This window comes from Rattus norvegicus, chromosome 8 (assembly GCF_021556685.1).
Source record: "Rattus norvegicus strain SHRSP/BbbUtx chromosome 8, alternate assembly SHRSP_T2T, whole genome shotgun sequence".
Taxonomy (NCBI): Eukaryota; Metazoa; Chordata; class Mammalia; order Rodentia; family Muridae; genus Rattus; species Rattus norvegicus.
The window spans coordinates 16153292-16169501 of NC_141541.1; the positions used below are offsets into that span (position 1 = coordinate 16153292).

The window sequence follows — 16210 nt, forward strand, 5'->3', positions numbered from 1 at the left end:
TGAATTTCCTCATTTTTTGTTATGTTTCCCTTTTCATTTCTGATTTTTTTAATTTGGATACGGTCTCTGTGCCCTCTGGTTAGTCTGGCTAAGGGTTTATCTATCTTGTTGATTTTCTCAAAGAACCAACTTTTGGTTCTGTTGATTCTTTCTATGGTCCTTGATTTCAGCTCTGAGTTTGATTATTTCCTGCCTTCTCCTCCTTGGGTGTATTTGTTTCTTTATGTTCTAGGGCTTTTAGGTGTGCTGTCAAGCTACTAATGTATGTTCTCTCCAGGTTCTTTCTGAAGGTACTCAGAGTTTTCCTCTTAGCACAGCTTTCATTGTGTCCCAGAAGTTTGGGTATGTTGTACCTTCATTTTTATTAAATTCTAAGAAGTCTTTAATTTCTTTCTTTATTTCTTCCTTGACCAAGTTATAATTGAGTAAAGCATTGTTTAACTTCCATGTACATGTGGGCATTCTTCCCTTATTGTTATTGAAGACCAGCCTTAGTCCATGGTGATCTGATAGGATGCATGGGATTATGTCTATCTTTCTGTGTCTGTTGAGCCCTGTTTTGTGACCGATTATGTGGTCAGTTTTGGAGAAGGTACCATGAGGTAGTGAGAAGTTATATCCATTTGTTTTAGGATGGAATGTTCTAGATAGATAAAGTCCATTTGTTTCATATCTTCTCTTAGTCTGTCTATGTCTCTGTTTAATTTCTGTTTCCATGATCTGTCCATTGATGAGAGTTGGGTGTTTAAATCTCCTACTATTATTGTGTGAGGTGCAATGTGTACTTTGAGTTTTATTAAGGTTTCTTTTATGAATGTAGGTTCCCTTGTATTTGGAGCATAGATATTTAGGATTGAGAGTTCATCTTGGTGGATTTTTCCTTTGATGAATATGAAGTGTCCTTCCTTACCTTTTTTGATGACTTTTGGTTGAAAATCCATTTTATTTGATATTAGAATGGCTACTCCAGCTTGCTTCTTCAGACCATTTGCTTGGAAATTGGTTTTCTGTAGAGAGCTGCGACTTGCAGCACCTCAAGGATGGCACTGGTTTCTGCCTTCCACCCTCCCAGTGGTGAGTGCTCCTTGCAGTAAACAAGTCCTTATTTGGCTATGTCTGCCTGGCCTGCTAGCTTCAGCATAGTGACAGCCTATCTACATGACCCACGTGACTTGCTAGGACTGGCCAGTGCTAGCTATTTAAGTGTGGTGCAAGGCATTCCCCCGGGGAGGGGGGGAGTCAGAAGAGATAGAGGTCAGAAGATTGTATCAAGGTTCCTGAGTAAAACTGCTTGAAGAAGATCTCCTGTGGTCGTGTCTTCCTTGCTGGTCGAGGTTGGGCGCAGCAGTTTTCCAGCCTTTTACTCTGAGGTAGTGTCTGTCTCTGTCTCTGAGGTGTTTTCCCGGTAGGCAGCAAAATGCTAGATCTGCTTTACATATCCAGGCTGTTAATCTGTGTCTTTTTATTGGGGAATTGAGTCCACTGATGTTGAAACATATTAAGGAATAGTGATTGTTGCTTCCTGTTATTTTCGTATTTAGAGGTGGGATTATGTTTGAGTGCTTTTCTTCTTTTGCTTTTGTTGCAAGTTGTTTACTTTCTTGCTTTTTCTAGGGTGTAGCTTCCCTTGTTTTGTTGAGCTCTTCCTTTTATTATTCTTTGGAGGGCTGGATTTGTTGAAAGATATTGTGTAAATTCGGTTTTGTCATGGAATATCTTGGTTTCTCCATCTATGTTAATTGAGAGTTTTACTGGATATAGTAGCCAGGGCTGCCATTTGTGTTTTCTTAGGGTCTGTATGACATCTGCCCAGGATCTTCTGGCTTTCATAGTCTCTGGTGAGAAGTCTGGTGTAATTCTGATAGGTCTGTCTTTATATGATACTTGACCTTTTTCCCTTACTGCTTTTAATATTCTTTGTTTTGTGCATTTTGTGTTGTGTATATTATGTAACAGGAGGAATTTCTTTTCTGGTCCAATCTATTTGGAGTTCTATAGTCTTCTTGTATGTTTATTTGCATCCCTTTCTTTAGGTTAGGGAAGTTTTCTTTTATGATTTTGTTGAAGATATTTACTGGCCCTTTAAGTTGGGAGTCTTCACTCTCTTCTATACCTATTATCCGTAGATTTGATCTTCTCATTCTGTCCTGGATTTCCTTTATGTTTTGGGCTAGGAGCTTTTTCTGTTTTACATTTTCTTTGACAGTTGTGTCAATGTTTTCTATGGTATCTTCTGTTCCTGAGATTCTCTCTTCTATCGCTTGTATTCTGTTGATGATGCTTGCATCCATGACTCCTGATCTCTTCCCTAGGTTTTCTATTTCCAGAGTTGTCTCCCTTTGTGCTTTCTTTATTGTTTCTATTTCCATTTTTAACTCCTGGTTGGTTTTGCTCATTCTCTTCTCCTGTTTTTTGTGTGTGTGTGTGTGTGTGTGTGTGTGTGTTTTCCTGTAGTTCTTTAAGGGATATTTGTGTTTCCTCTTTAAGGACTTCTACTTGTTTACTTGTGTTGTCCTGTATTTCCTTAAGGGAGTTATTTATGACCTTCTAAAGTCCTCCATTATCCTAATAAAATGTGGTTTTAAATCTAAATCTTGCTTTTCTGGTGTGTTTGATATCCAGTGTTTGCTTTGGTGGGAGAACTGGGCTCTGATGATGCCAAGTAGTCTTAGTTTCTGTTGCTTGGGTTCCTACACTTGCCTCTTGCCATCAGGTTGTTTCGGGTGTTAGCTCATCTTGCTGTTTCTAATGGTGGCTTGATCCTCCTGTGGACCTGTGTTGTCAGCGCTCCTGTAGACCTGATTTCCTGTTTTCTTTCAGCCAGTTATGGGAACAGAGTGTTCTGCTTTCAGGTGTGTAGTCACTCCTGGCAGCTGGCTTTCAGTTCTAGGTGAGGACAGTAACCAGAAGGTTATGCCTACTTTCCTAGGTCCCTGTGAGCAGGGGACAGAGATGGCACAAGGCATTTTCCTCTTGTATCTGGAATGTGGGCAGAGAGTAGTCTCCTCTGGTTTCACAGGAGTGTTCACACCTCTGAGGGTCTAGCTCCTCCCAACACACACACAGAATTTGGATGTTGGGGGCTGTTTGACTGGTTCAGTTCAGATCTGGGCTCAGGTCTGGACCATTGGGCTCCTGCAGCTGACTGCTCCTATATTCTTGTGTCCAGAGGCACTATGCAGTTTCCTCTTGGGCCAGGGATGTTGGCAAATGTAGGCAAAAGTGGCAGTCTGTGTTGCCCTGCAGTCTCAGGATTGCCCGCACTTCTGGGTGTTCAGCTCTCTCTCCCAAGGGATTTGGGACCAGGGAACTGTGGGCTGGGGATAGAGAAGTCCCAACTCATTGTTTCTTAAGCTATACCATTGTGTTGAATAAATCTGGAAGTTACTAAATATAATATGCTATGTATATTTATTCCCTTTTCTCCTGCAACCACAACTAAAGCTACTTCTACCCTGAAAAGATCACTCCTTTTTACATATAACCTCACCAGAAACTTCCAGTAAATTGGGCTCTGGAAACTGCTCATTCCAACCAGTCACATTTCAAAGTATACAAAGAAGCATCTAAACTGGTCATAGTTTAGGCAAAAAAGCATTTGAAATATGTATTTCGGGGTTGGGGGTTTAGCTCAGTGGTAGAGCACTTGCCTAGCAAGCACAAGGCCCTGGGTTTGGTCCCCAGCTCTGAAAAAAAAGGAAAAAAAAGAAATATGTATTTCTCACACATCAATAGGTGAGATAAACAATAGAGACAGAGATGAATAGTGATAAAAATGAGAGAGACATATATGTGTGCACATGCAGGTGTGCATGTACTATGTGTTTATGTGTGTGCATGTGTGTATGTGTGTAGGTGTGTGTGTATGTGTAGTGGGTGTCTATGTCTATGTCTATGTCTGTGTTTATAGACTATCTAGATAGATGGTCATATCAACTGTTTGAATTACCAAGTAGTGCCCATGAGGCTACCAATTAAGATCTTCAGTAAAGGTTATCAGAATGGAAATAAAGGTATGAAATAAGGAGACCAGAAAGTGAATTGTAAGCCTACCATGGTACCACACGTGTGCTGGTTGTCTCTACTGTTGGTTTCCAGACTCAAAATTTTCAACGTTCAGGAGCATTATCTTGAGAAGTTGCCAGCAGGCATCAATGCATAGCTGACCATGAAGCTAGGTTAGAAGTCAGACAACTGAAAAAGCAGATATAATTAGAGCTGGGAGAACTTAGAGCCAGCTTCTGCATGCCAACAAGGTAAGCCAGCACATAAATGTTCATGAGAATAATACCTGGTGCTTCACACCCTTCTGCCAAATGTAGACTGGCCCATGAACACCAGCAACTATCTAGGGAAGGGGACAGAAGGAAGACAGTCCAAGCAGAGTGAATGAATTCAATGAAAATAATTCAATGAAAATCCTTATCATCACTCATCCATTTTACTGACATACACATCTCATTTAAAAATGATTATGCAAGTGTCTTGTTGCTTTTTGTACAAAAGAAGCAAAAAGTACTTTATGTCTTCCAAATGAGACCTAGTCCATTTGTCTGTCTATACGTTTGTCTGTATAAATGTCACAAGTTGAGGCAGAAGATGGCAAGCAGAGCATGTGTTCTACTTTACTGTCATTGTTTACAGCTAAGGGCAGCCCATGCAGTCAAGTTAGTAATATCAGTGGTGTGATCTTTCTCAGGTAAGAGAAAGACTCAGGAGCTAAAGGCATGAATTTCAATTTCCTTTTTACCAGATTACTGCTCTTGTTTGTGGACCATATGTTTGTGTGACCTATGGACACCATGAAGGATAAGGAGAGTATCATTACTAAGTCTTACTCACACGGATGTTTTCTTCTCTGTTTACTAAGAGAAAATTGCAGGACATTTTAAATTTTTACTATATTATCAATATTATTTTAAAGTGTGTGTGTGAATGCATGCGCAAGTACACACGCATGTACATGTGTGTGCATAAGTGCAGGTGACCGCAGAGTCCAGAGTTGCTTAATCCCCTGGAACTATAGTTACAGGTAAGTGTGTGACACCCTACATGGATACTGGGAACAAAACTCAAGTCCTCGGAAAGAGCAGAATGCATTCTCAACTACTGAACTGTCTCTTCAGCACCACAGGTGGAATTTTGACATTGCCTTTACGGAATTTTTTTTTTTTATTAACTTGAGTATTTCTTATATACATTTCGAGTGTTATTCCCTTTCCCGGTTTCCGGGCAAACATCCCCCTCCCCCCTCCCCTTCCTTATGGGTGTTCCCCTCCCAACCCTCCCCCCATTGCCGCCCTCCCCCCATAGACTAGTTCACTGGGGGTTCAGTCTTAGCAGGACCCAGGGCTTCCCCTTCCACTGGTGCTCTTACTAGGATATTCATTGCTACCTATGGGGTCAGAGTCCAGGGTCAGTCCATGTATAGTCTTTAGGTAGTGGCTTAGTCTCTGGAAGCTCTGGTTGCTTGGCATTGTTGTACTTTTGGGGTCTCGAGTCCCTTCAAGCTCTTCCAGTTCTTTCTCTGATTCCTTCAATAGGGGACCTATTCTCAGTTCAGTGGTTTGCTGCTGGCATTCGCCTCTATATTTGCTGTATTCTGGCTGTGTCTCTCAGGAGCGATCTACATCCGGCTCCTGTCGGTCTGCACTTCTTTGCTTCAGCCATCTTGTGTAATTGGGTGGCTGTATATGTATGGGCCACATGTGGGGCAGGCTCTGAATGGGTGTTCCTTCAGTCTCTGTTTTAGTCTTTGCCTCTCCCTTCCCTGCCAAGGGTATTCTTTTTCCTCATTTAAAGAAGGAGTGAAGCATTCACATTTTGATCATCCGTCTAGAGTTTCGTTTGTTCTAGGGATCTAGGGTAATTCAAGCATTTGGGCTAATAGCCACTTATCAATGAGTGCATACCATGTATGTCTTTCTGTGATTGGGTTAGCTCACTCAGGATGATATTTTCCAGTTCCAACCATTTGCCTACGAATTTCATAAACTCGTTGTTTTTGATAGCTGAGTAATATTCCATTGTGTAGATGTACCACATTTTCTGTATCCATTCCTCTGTTGAAGGGCATCTCGGTTCTTTCCATTTTCTGGCTATTATAAATAAGGCTGCGATGAACATAGTGGAGCACGTGTCTCTTTTATATGTTGAGGCATCTTTTGGGTATATGCCCAAGAGAGGTATAGCTGGATCCTCAGGCAGTTCAATGTCCAATTTTCTGAGGAACCTCCAGACTGATTTCCAGAATGGTTTTACCAGTCTGCAATCCCACCAACAATGGAGGAGTGTTCCTCTTTCTCCACATCCTCGCCAGCATCTGCTGTCACCTGAGTTTTTGATCTTAGCCAATCGCACTGGTGTGAGGTGAAATCTCAGGGTTGTTTTGATTTGCATTTCCCTTATGACTAAAGATGTTGAACATTTCTTTAGGTGTTTCTCAGCCATTCGGCATTCCTCAGCTGTGAATTCTTTGTTTAGCTCTGAACCCCATTTTTTAATAGGGTTATTTGTTTCCCTGTGGTCTAACTTCTTGAGTTCTTTGTATATTTTGGATATAAGGCCTCTATCTGTTGTAGGATTGGTAAAGATCTTTTCCCAATCTGTTGGTTGCCGTTTTGTCCAAACCACAGTGTCCTTTGCCTTACAGAAGCTTTGCAGTTTTATGAGATCCCATTTGTCGATTCTTGATCTTAGAGCATAAGCCATTGGTGTTTTGTTCAGGAAATTTTTTCCAGTGCCCATGTGTTCCAGATGCTTCCCTAGTTTTTCTTCTATTAGTTTGAGTGTGTCTGCTTTGATGTGGAGGTCCTTGATCCACTTGGACTTAAGCTTTGTACAGGGTGATAAGCATGGATCGATCTGCATTCTCCTACATGTTGCCCTCCAGTTGAACCAGCACCATTTGCTGAAAATGCTATCTTTTTTCCATTGGATGGTTTTGGCTCCTTTGTCAAAAATCAAGTGACCATAGGTGTGTGGGTTCATTTCTGGGTCTTCAATTCTATTCCATTGGTCTATCTGTCTGTCTCTGTACCAATACCATGCAGTTTTTATCACTATTGCTCTGTAATACTGCTTGAGTTCAGGGATAGTGATTCCCCCTGAAGTCCTTTTATTGTTGAGGATAGCTTTAGCTATCCTGGGTTTTTTGTTATTCCAGATGAATTTGCAAATTGTTCTGTCTAACTCTTTGAAGAATTGGATTGGTATTTTGATGGGGATTGCATTGAATCTGTAGATCTCTTTTGGTAAAATGGCCATTTTTACTATATTAATCCTGCCAATCCATGAGCATGGGAGATCTTTCCATCTTCTGAGGTCTTCTTCAATTTCTTTCTTCAGAGTCTTGAAGTTCTTATTGTACAGATCTTTTACTTGCTTGGTTAAAGTCACACCGAGGTACTTTATATTGTTTGGGTCTATTATGAAGGGTGTCGTTTCCCTAATTTCTTTCTCGGCTTGTTTCTCTTTTGTATAGAGGAAGGCAACTGATTTATTTGAGTTAATTTTATACCCAGCCACTTTGCTGAAGTTGTTTATCAGCTTTAGTAGTTCTCTGGTGGAACTTTTGGGATCACTTAAATATACTATCATGTCATCTGCAAATAGTGATATTTTGACCTCTTCTTTTCCGATCTGTATCCCTTTGATCTCCTTTTGTTGTCTGATTGCTCTGGCTAGAACTTCAAGAACTATATTGAATACGTAGGGAGAGAGTGGGCAGCCTTGTCTAGTCCCTGATTTTAGTGGTATTGCTTCAAGTTTCTCTCCATTTAGTTTAATGTTAGCAACTGGTTTGCTGTATATGGCTTTTACTATGTTTAGGTATGGGCCTTGAATTCCTATTCTTTCCAGGACTTTTATCATGAAGTGGTGTTGAATTTTGTCAAATGCTTTCTCAGCATCTAATGAAATGATCATGTGGTTCTGTTCTTTCAGTTTGTTTATATAATGGATCACGTTGATGGTTTTCCGTATATTAAACCATCCCTGCATGCCTTGGATGAAGCCTACTTGATCATGGTGGATGATTGTTTTGATGTGCTCTTGAATTCGGTTTGCCAGAATTTTATTGAGTATTTTTGCGTCGATATTCATAAGGGAAATTGGTCTGAAGTTCTCTTTCTTTGTTGTGTCTTTGTGTGGTTTAGGTATAAGAGTAATTGTGGCTTCGTAGAAGGAATTCGGTAGGGCTCCATCTGTTTCAATTTTGTGGAATAGTTTGGATAATATTGGTATGAGGTCTTCTATGAAGGTTTGATAGAATTCTGCACTAAACCCGTCTGGACCTGGGCTCTTTTTGGTTGGGAGACCTTTAATGACTGCTTCTATTTCCTTAGGAGTTATGGGGTTGTTTACCTGGTTTATCTGTTCCTGATTTAACTTCGATACCTGGTATCTGTCTAGGAAATTGTCCATTTCCTGAAGATTTTCAAATTTTGTTGAATATAGGTTTTTATAGTAAGATCTGATGATTTTTTGAATTTCCTCCGAATCTGTAGTTATGTCTCCCTTTTCATTTCTGATTTTGTTAATTTGGACACACTCGCTGTGTCCTCTCGTTAGTCTGGCTAAGTGTTTATCTATCTTGTTGATTTTCTCAAAGAACCAACTTTTGGTTCTGTTGATTCTTTCTATGATCCTTTTTGTTTCTACTTGGTTGATTTCAGCTCTGAGTTTGATTATTTCCTGCCTTCTACTCCTCCTGGGTGTATTTGCTTCTTTTTGTTCTAGAGCTTTTAGGTGTGCTGTCAAGCTGCTGACATATGCTCTTTCCTGTTTCTTTCTGCAGGCACTCTGCGCTATGAGTTTTCCTCTTAGCACAGCTTTCATTGTGTCCCATAAGTTTGAGTATGTTGTATCTTCATTTTCATTAAATTCTAAAAAGTTTTTAATTTCTTTCTTTATTTCTTCCTTGACCAGGTTATCATTGAGTAGAGCATTGTTCAATTTCCACGTATGTGTGGGCATTCTTCCCTTACTGTTATTGAAGACCAGTTTTAGGCCGTGGTGGTCCGATAGCACGCATGGGATTATTTCTATCTTTCTGTACCTGTTGAGGCCCGTTTTTTGACCAATTATATGGTCAATTTTGGAGAAAGTACCATGAGGAGCTGAGAAGAAGGTATATCCTTTTGCTTTAGGATAGAATGTTCTATAAATATCCGTTAAGTCCATTTGGCTCATGACTTCTCTTAGTCTGTCGACATCACTGTTTAATTTCTGTTTCCATGATCTGTCCATTGATGAGAGTGGGGTGTTGAAATCTCCCACTATTATTGTGTGAGGTGCAATGTGTGTTTTGAGCTTTAATAAGGTTTCTTTTACGTATGTAGGTGCCCTTGTATTTGGGGCATAGATATTTAGGATTGAGAGTTCATCTTGGTGGATTTTTCCTTTGATGAATATGAAGTGTCCTTCCTTATCTTTTTTGATGACTTTTAGTTGAAAATTGATTTTATTTGATATTAGAATGGCTACTCCAGCTTGCTTCTTCTGACCATTTGCTTGGAAAGTTGTTTTCCAGCCTTTCACTCTCAGGTAGTGTCTGTCTTTGTCTCTGAGGTGTGTTTCCTGTAGGCAGCAGAATGCAGGGTCCTCGTTGCGTATCCAGTTTGTTAATCTATGTCTTTTTATTGGGGAGTTGAGGCCATTGATATTGAGAGATATTAAGGAATAGTGATTATTGCTTCCCGTTATATTCATATTTGGATGTGAGGTTATGTTTGTGTGCTTTCATTCTCTTTGTTTTGTTGCCAAGACAATTAGTTTCTTGCTTCTTCTAGGGTATAGCTTGCCTCCTTATGTTGGGCTTTACCATTTATTCTCCTTTGTAGTGCTGGATTTGTAGAAAGATTTTGTGTAAATTTGGTTTTGTCATGGAATATCTTGGTTTCTCCATCAGTGTTAATTGAGAGTTTTGCTGGATACAGTAACCTGGGCTGGCATTTGTGTTCTCTTAGGGTCTGGATGACATCAGTCCAGGATCTTCTGGCCTTCATAGTTTCTGGCGAGAGGTCTGGTGTGATTATGATAGGTCTCCCTTTATATGTTACTTGACCTTTTTCCCTTACTGCTTTTAATATTCTTTCTTTATTTTGTGCGTTTGGTGTTTTGACAATTATGTGACGGGAGGTGTTTCTTTTCTGGTCCAATCTATTTGGAGTTCTGTAGGCTTCTTGTATGTTTATGGACATCTCTTTCTTTAGGATAGGGAAGTTTTCTTCTATGATTTTGTTGAAGATATTAATGGTCCTTTGAGCTGGGAGTCTTCACTCTCTTCTATACCTATTATCCTTAGGTTTGATCTTCTCATTGAGTCCTGGATTTCCTGTATGTTTTGGACCAGTAGCTTTTTCTGCTTTACATTATCTTTGACAGTTGAGTCAATGATTTCTATGGAATCTTCTGCTCCTGAGATTCTCTCTTCCATCTCTTGTATTCTGTTGGTGAAGCTTGTATCTACAGCTCCTTGTCTCTTCTTTTGGTTTTCTATATCCAGGGTTGTTTCCATGTGTTCTTTCTTGATTGCTTCTATTTCCATTTTTAATTCCCTCAACTGTTTGATTGTGTTTTCCTGGAATTCTTTCAGGGATTTTTGCGATTCCTCTCTGTAGGCTTTTACTTGTTTATTAATGTTTTCCTGTGCTTCCCTAAGTGTGTTCATGTCTTTCTTGAAGTCCTCCAGCATCATGATCAAATATGATTTTGAAACTAGATCTTGCTTTTCTGGTGTGTTTGGATATTCCATGTTTGTTTTGGTGGGAGAATTGGGCTCCGATGATGGCATGTAGTCTTGGTTTCTGTTGCTTGGGTTCCTGCGCTTGCCTCTCGCCATCAGATTATCTCTAGTGTTACTTTCTTCTGCTGTTTCTGACAGTGGCTAGACTGTCCTATAAGCCTGTGTGTCAGGAGTGCTGTAGACCTGTTTTCCTCTCTTTCAGTCAGTTATGGGGACAGAGTGTTCTGCTTTCGGGCGTGTAGTTTTTCCTCTCTACAGGTCTTCAGCTGTTCCTGTGGGCCTGTGTCTTGAGTTCACCAGGCAGCTTTCTTGCAGCAGAAAATTTGGTCTTACCTGTGGTCCCGAGGCTCAGGTTTGCTCGTGCGGTGCTGCCCAGGGGCTCTCTGCAGCGGCAGCAACCAGGAAGACCTGTGCCGCCCCTTCCGGGAGCTTCAGTGCAACAGGGTTCCAGATGGTCTTTGGCTTTTTCCTCTGGCGTCTGAGATGTGTGTGCAGGGAGCAGTCTCTTCTGGTTTCCCAGGCTTGTCTGCCTCTCTGAAGGTTTAGCTCTCCCTCCCACGGGATTTGGGTGCAGAGAACTGTTTATCCGGTCTGTTTCCTTCAGGGTCCGGAGGTGTCTCTGGCAGGGGTCCTGCCGCTCCCCCACAGGAGCCCAGAGGCCTTATACAGTTTCCTCTTGGGCCAGGGATGTGGGCAGGGGTGAGCAGTGTTGGTGGTCTCTTCCGCTCTGCAGCCTCAGGAGTGCCCACCTGACCAGGCGGTTGGGTCTCTCTCTCACCGGGTCTGGGAGCAGAGAGCTGCTGCGGGCCGGGATCCGCGGGTGTGGGACTTCCGGTAAACACAGAACGTGCCCGGTCCTAGAGAAATTCTGCTTCCGTGTGTCCCAAGCTCACCAGGCAGCTTTCTTGCAGCAGAAAATTTGGTCTTACCTGTGGTCCCGAGGCTCAGGTTTGCTCGTGCGGTGCTGCCCAGGGGCTCTCTGCAGCGGCAGCAACCAGGAAGACCTGTGCCGCCCCTTCCGGGAGCTTCAGTGCACCAGGGTTCCAGATGGTCTTTGGCTTTTTCCTCTGGCGTCCGAGATGTGTGTGCAGGGAGCAGTCTCTTCTGGTTTCCCAGGCTTGTCTGCCTCTCTGAAGGTTTAGCTCTCCCTCCCACGGGATTTGGGTGCAGAGAACTGTTTATCCGGTCTGTTTCCTTCAGGGTCCGGCGGGGTCCTGCCGCTCCTGGGCCCTCCCCCACGGGAGCCCAGAGGCCTTATACAGTTTCCTCTTGGGCCAGGGATGTGGGCAGGGGTGAGCAGTGTTGGTGGTCTCTTCCGCTCTGCAGCCTCAGGAGTGCCCACCTGACCAGGCGGTTGGGTCTCTCTCTCACCGGGTCTGGGAGCAGAGAGCTGCCCTTTACGGAATTTTTTAAAACTTTTTTTTTTTATTTTTAACTTGTATGATCACTTATCCCTCAAGGCTTCATGGGAGGTTTTGTCTTTTGCCTGATACATGCATGAATTAGTTGCTACAGCATTCATCAAACAAATTTGTGTGTGTTTCTATTGGGCATTTCACATGGGAAATGGATTAAGGTGAACAAACAGTGTGGTCTGTTGTTTACCTACAGGGCCTTTCCATTCTGATTTGGATAAAGGTTCATCTTCCTGTTGCTTTAGGAAAAAATACACAAAACAGTAAAAAGCAAACTTTCATTACATTTTTGTGAAGTTATTCTCCTGTACCAGCAGTGTGGAACTGAGCTATAAGTCCATAGAGCCAGGGATACATCCGAAAGGTTGGGTTTTTTATTCCCTTGCCTTGTTGGACAAGGTGTCCATAGCTACATGAACTGATGTGAGGCTAAATAAAACAAAGTAAGTCTGCTGGGTGTAGTCATACACATCTGTGTTCTCAACTTAGGAAGCAAGTTGAAGCCTAGCACAGACTATTCCAAGGTTTCTGTCTGCTTGCCAACCTGATTGCATCTCCTTTACCCCAGCTCTGCAGAACGGAACATTACAGACTTTGTTACTCATATTTTTGTTGTCCTTTTATTTATTGACTTTATTTTAACACATGAAGGAGCATGTTTCTACATGTTGTTTTCATGCAAACTTTGTTTTGGTTGCCAAGCCCCATACATACCTACCACCACCTTCATCTCTCTTCCTCCCTCATTTAAGTTCAAGCTCTTCTTCCCTTAAACACTCTTTCATTTCCATACCACATATGTGTTATTAGGCTACCCACTGTTCTTCCTTAACTCTGCCCTTCTTACCTTTCATGGATCTTTCTATATTTTCTTACATCTATACATACTCACTGCAACAAAAATACAGATGTAAAACTTAGAAGCCAAGATTTGTACAATACACAGGATGTTTAACATGTGTCTCTTTGAACCTTGGCTACCTCAATTGATATTTTTCACATCTATCCACATTCCCACAAATTTGATAATTACATTTGTCCGTATGGATGAGGAAAATTTCATTGTGAATAAGTGGTACATTTCATTTTCCATTCATGCACTGATGGACATCTACGTTGATTCTATCTCCTTGCTACTGTGAACAGAGCAACAATAAACGCAGCTCAATGAGTGTCACAGTGGTATAATACAGGCTTCTGAGATTTTGAGAATTCTGCACACTGATGTCCATAATGGCTGTAGCAGCTATACTTCACCAATAGTAAAGAGGGTCTCCTCTTTCCCCACCCTCACACCAGCCCTTGCCACTTGCTATCTTTATAACTGCTGTGTTAACAACTGTTTTTTAAACAGTATTATTACTCTGGATCTTGTTTACATTAAAATGCACCCCTGAAATTGATGGAAATAAAGAAAGACTATTGTGGTTTTGGTCTAATGCTTGTATTGTGTTAATTAGGTTTCCGTAATTGCATGAGAATCTACATGTAAGTCCCTGTCTCCAGTTGGTTTTGATTGTTGAATAAAGTTGCCAGCAGCTAATGACTGGGAAGGGAGACAGAGGCAGGATTTTAGGATTCTCAGGCAACAGAACCACCTTACTCCTGAGACAGGAGTAAGGACTAGGCATGAGAGGTACAGAAGAGAGAGCATAGCAATCATGTAAAAGCCAGGGAAGAGGAGTTCCATCCCCTACCCACATCCTCTGACTTGGTCTTGGGCAGCAAAGATGGAATATATTTTTAGTAAGTAATAACTCAAGAATATAGGAGGGGAGGTATTATCCCCAAGGATGTTTGGGAGTGGCCCAGCCATTGATCTGTTTAAGGCATATAAAAGCATAAGGCTGCATGTGTGTCTTTTTTTCGGGAACTCAGATCATTGGGGGAGGTAGCAAGGAATGCACTGCAGCTGCTGTAGTGATTACAGAAGAGATTAATCAGTTTCAGCTACAGATGGCATCCAACCTGTAGGCTCAAGCTCACTACTAAAAATGAATTGTAAATTCTCAAATGGAAAACATGTTGTGCTGTAAGATTAGGAAGTGGAAAGAATTGGTCTCTCAGCAGAGCTGTGGGTTTTGCCCAAGCCACATGGGTTTGGGAACAGGACAAAAGACATTCTAAATTGACATGCATAATTCTGAGGTTCATGGCATGAACTGGGACATAGCTACATCCCCCAAGCTGAGGTGTACAAAGCTGGATGGCAGGAACTTACCCTGGGCTCTTCTCAAAGGCTTCTAAGTTGCCTCAGAGAGTTTGAGCTCAGAGGTGCTGGGAGTCCCTGCTGTGCAAAGAGACAAGCTGCTCAGAAAGAAGCAGATGGTATAGGCTGCTTGGCTCCGACAATCAGATAAATAAGGGAAATTGAATTGTTTTAAGGATAGAATGGAGATATAGTAGTGATTATATAAGTGTTTTTAAGTATGCATGGAATAAATAAATCCAGGCCTTTGATCTCAACTGTAGGAAACAAAAGCATGGAGATAGAGAGAAATCCTATCTCAACAAATAGTAAGGAAATATTAATCTACAGAAAGAAGAATGAATGAAAATTGATTTAATTGTTTTTAAGGATAGAAAGGGGAAAATACTTTAAAGAAAACTTGAAAGGTCTTCGCCATGGCTAGCAGCTGGGTTCTTTAAATGTGGTTTCCATGGGAATTATGGGATTTTGTAGCCTGGTATAACAAATTAATAGCCTGGAAATAGGATTACACAGTAAGTAGAAGGGAATTTAATTGAAGTTGTATAAGAAAGGATATTAATTTAACTCTTATAAAGAGAAAAGTTATGATATACATACAGAGATATTAATACCCACAAAATGAAGAATTTAAGTATACATAGATGAATACATAAATTGAGGCTTTTGATGTCATGTAGGTCAGAATAAAGGGTAGGGAGAAAAACATTATATCAAACAAATAGTAGAAATGTAGGCCTTGATCTTACAATTAAAAATTAATTGTGTAAGAACAAGGCAGGGTATAGTAAAGGAGTACTGTATCAATGAATAATAATTGTTTAGATTGATTTAATTGCTTTGAGGTGTTTTAATTATCAAAATGTAAGTGATTATAAGTTTTGTGGTTATGGTATTAAAAATCCTCTGTGAGAGAGGTCAAAATAGAACAGGACTAAAGCGAAAGGAGGCTGCTAATTTGAATTAATCTATACCTTTGATGATTTAGGATTCTGGACCAAGAACATGCTATTGTGGGGGAGAGGCTCTGTATCTGTGTTAATAGGAGCAAAGAAAGGGCTTTGGATCCCTTCCCAAGTGATATGGATCAGGTATGGTAGGGGACGATCTCCCTGAAGATCTTGGCTACAAACAGAAAAGAAGAATTTGAGATTAAACTGGACAGGTAACATTTTGCTGATTCCTCCACATGGGAACAGCCTTGTAATTGGCTTAGACATAAAAATGTCTCTGGCAAAAACTTCAGCTAAGTTTAGAAAATAAATATTGTTGGTTATGGAATTCTTAAGATTCATCATGCCATTCTTCACATTGCATGAATGAAGATTTACAATTGGATATTGATCAAATTTTCTCATTCAAAAAAGATAGTTGTCTTTCACCTGCTCAAACAAGGAGCAAAAAATCATTCTTAACTGATCTGTGCACTGTACACAATCCATACAAATATTTTAATGTACTAAAATTTTGATTGTAAGATTTACATATTGCCAAATGTGCAGCTCTGACAAGAATCATCCTCGGATATGCTGAAATGGCCTGTTGTTCCACCTCCCTACCTCCTGAAGCTGCTTCCAGAGACTTGCTCCCAGAACAGCTTCAGGAATAGCTGGTGATTTCCCAATGACCTCGGTTCATCCAGCCCTTCAGATGCATCTAGTCAGAACTTCAGTTAAGCCCTGAAACTTCTAAGCACACAGAGACAGGATAACAGATGCCAAAGATAGATCTCTTAAGTCTAACAGATTTTTCCAATTTTACTACTCTTCCCTATCTCTATAACACGTATATATTCATCACCCCTATTCAGAAAGAAGAAGTCATAGAGAATCATCATCC

The 16210-nt window shown here is 41.0% G+C and overlaps 1 protein-coding gene and 1 long non-coding RNA gene across 5 annotated transcripts in view; one reads left to right on the forward strand and one right to left on the reverse strand.

The window, feature by feature from the left end:
* Nucleotides 1-16210, reverse strand: part of LOC120094358 (uncharacterized) — a 380216-nt gene that overhangs the window by 150934 nt on the left and 213072 nt on the right. The window lies entirely within an intron of this gene.
* LOC148003944 (uncharacterized) overlaps nt 1226-16210 on the forward strand; it is a 32589-nt gene continuing 17604 nt past the window's right edge. For all 3 annotated transcript variants that reach the window (XR_015627494.1, XR_015627496.1, XR_015627495.1), the window contains exon 1: nt 1226-1370. This is a non-coding gene — a long non-coding RNA (uncharacterized LOC148003944). The remainder of the gene's footprint in view (nt 1371-16210) is intronic.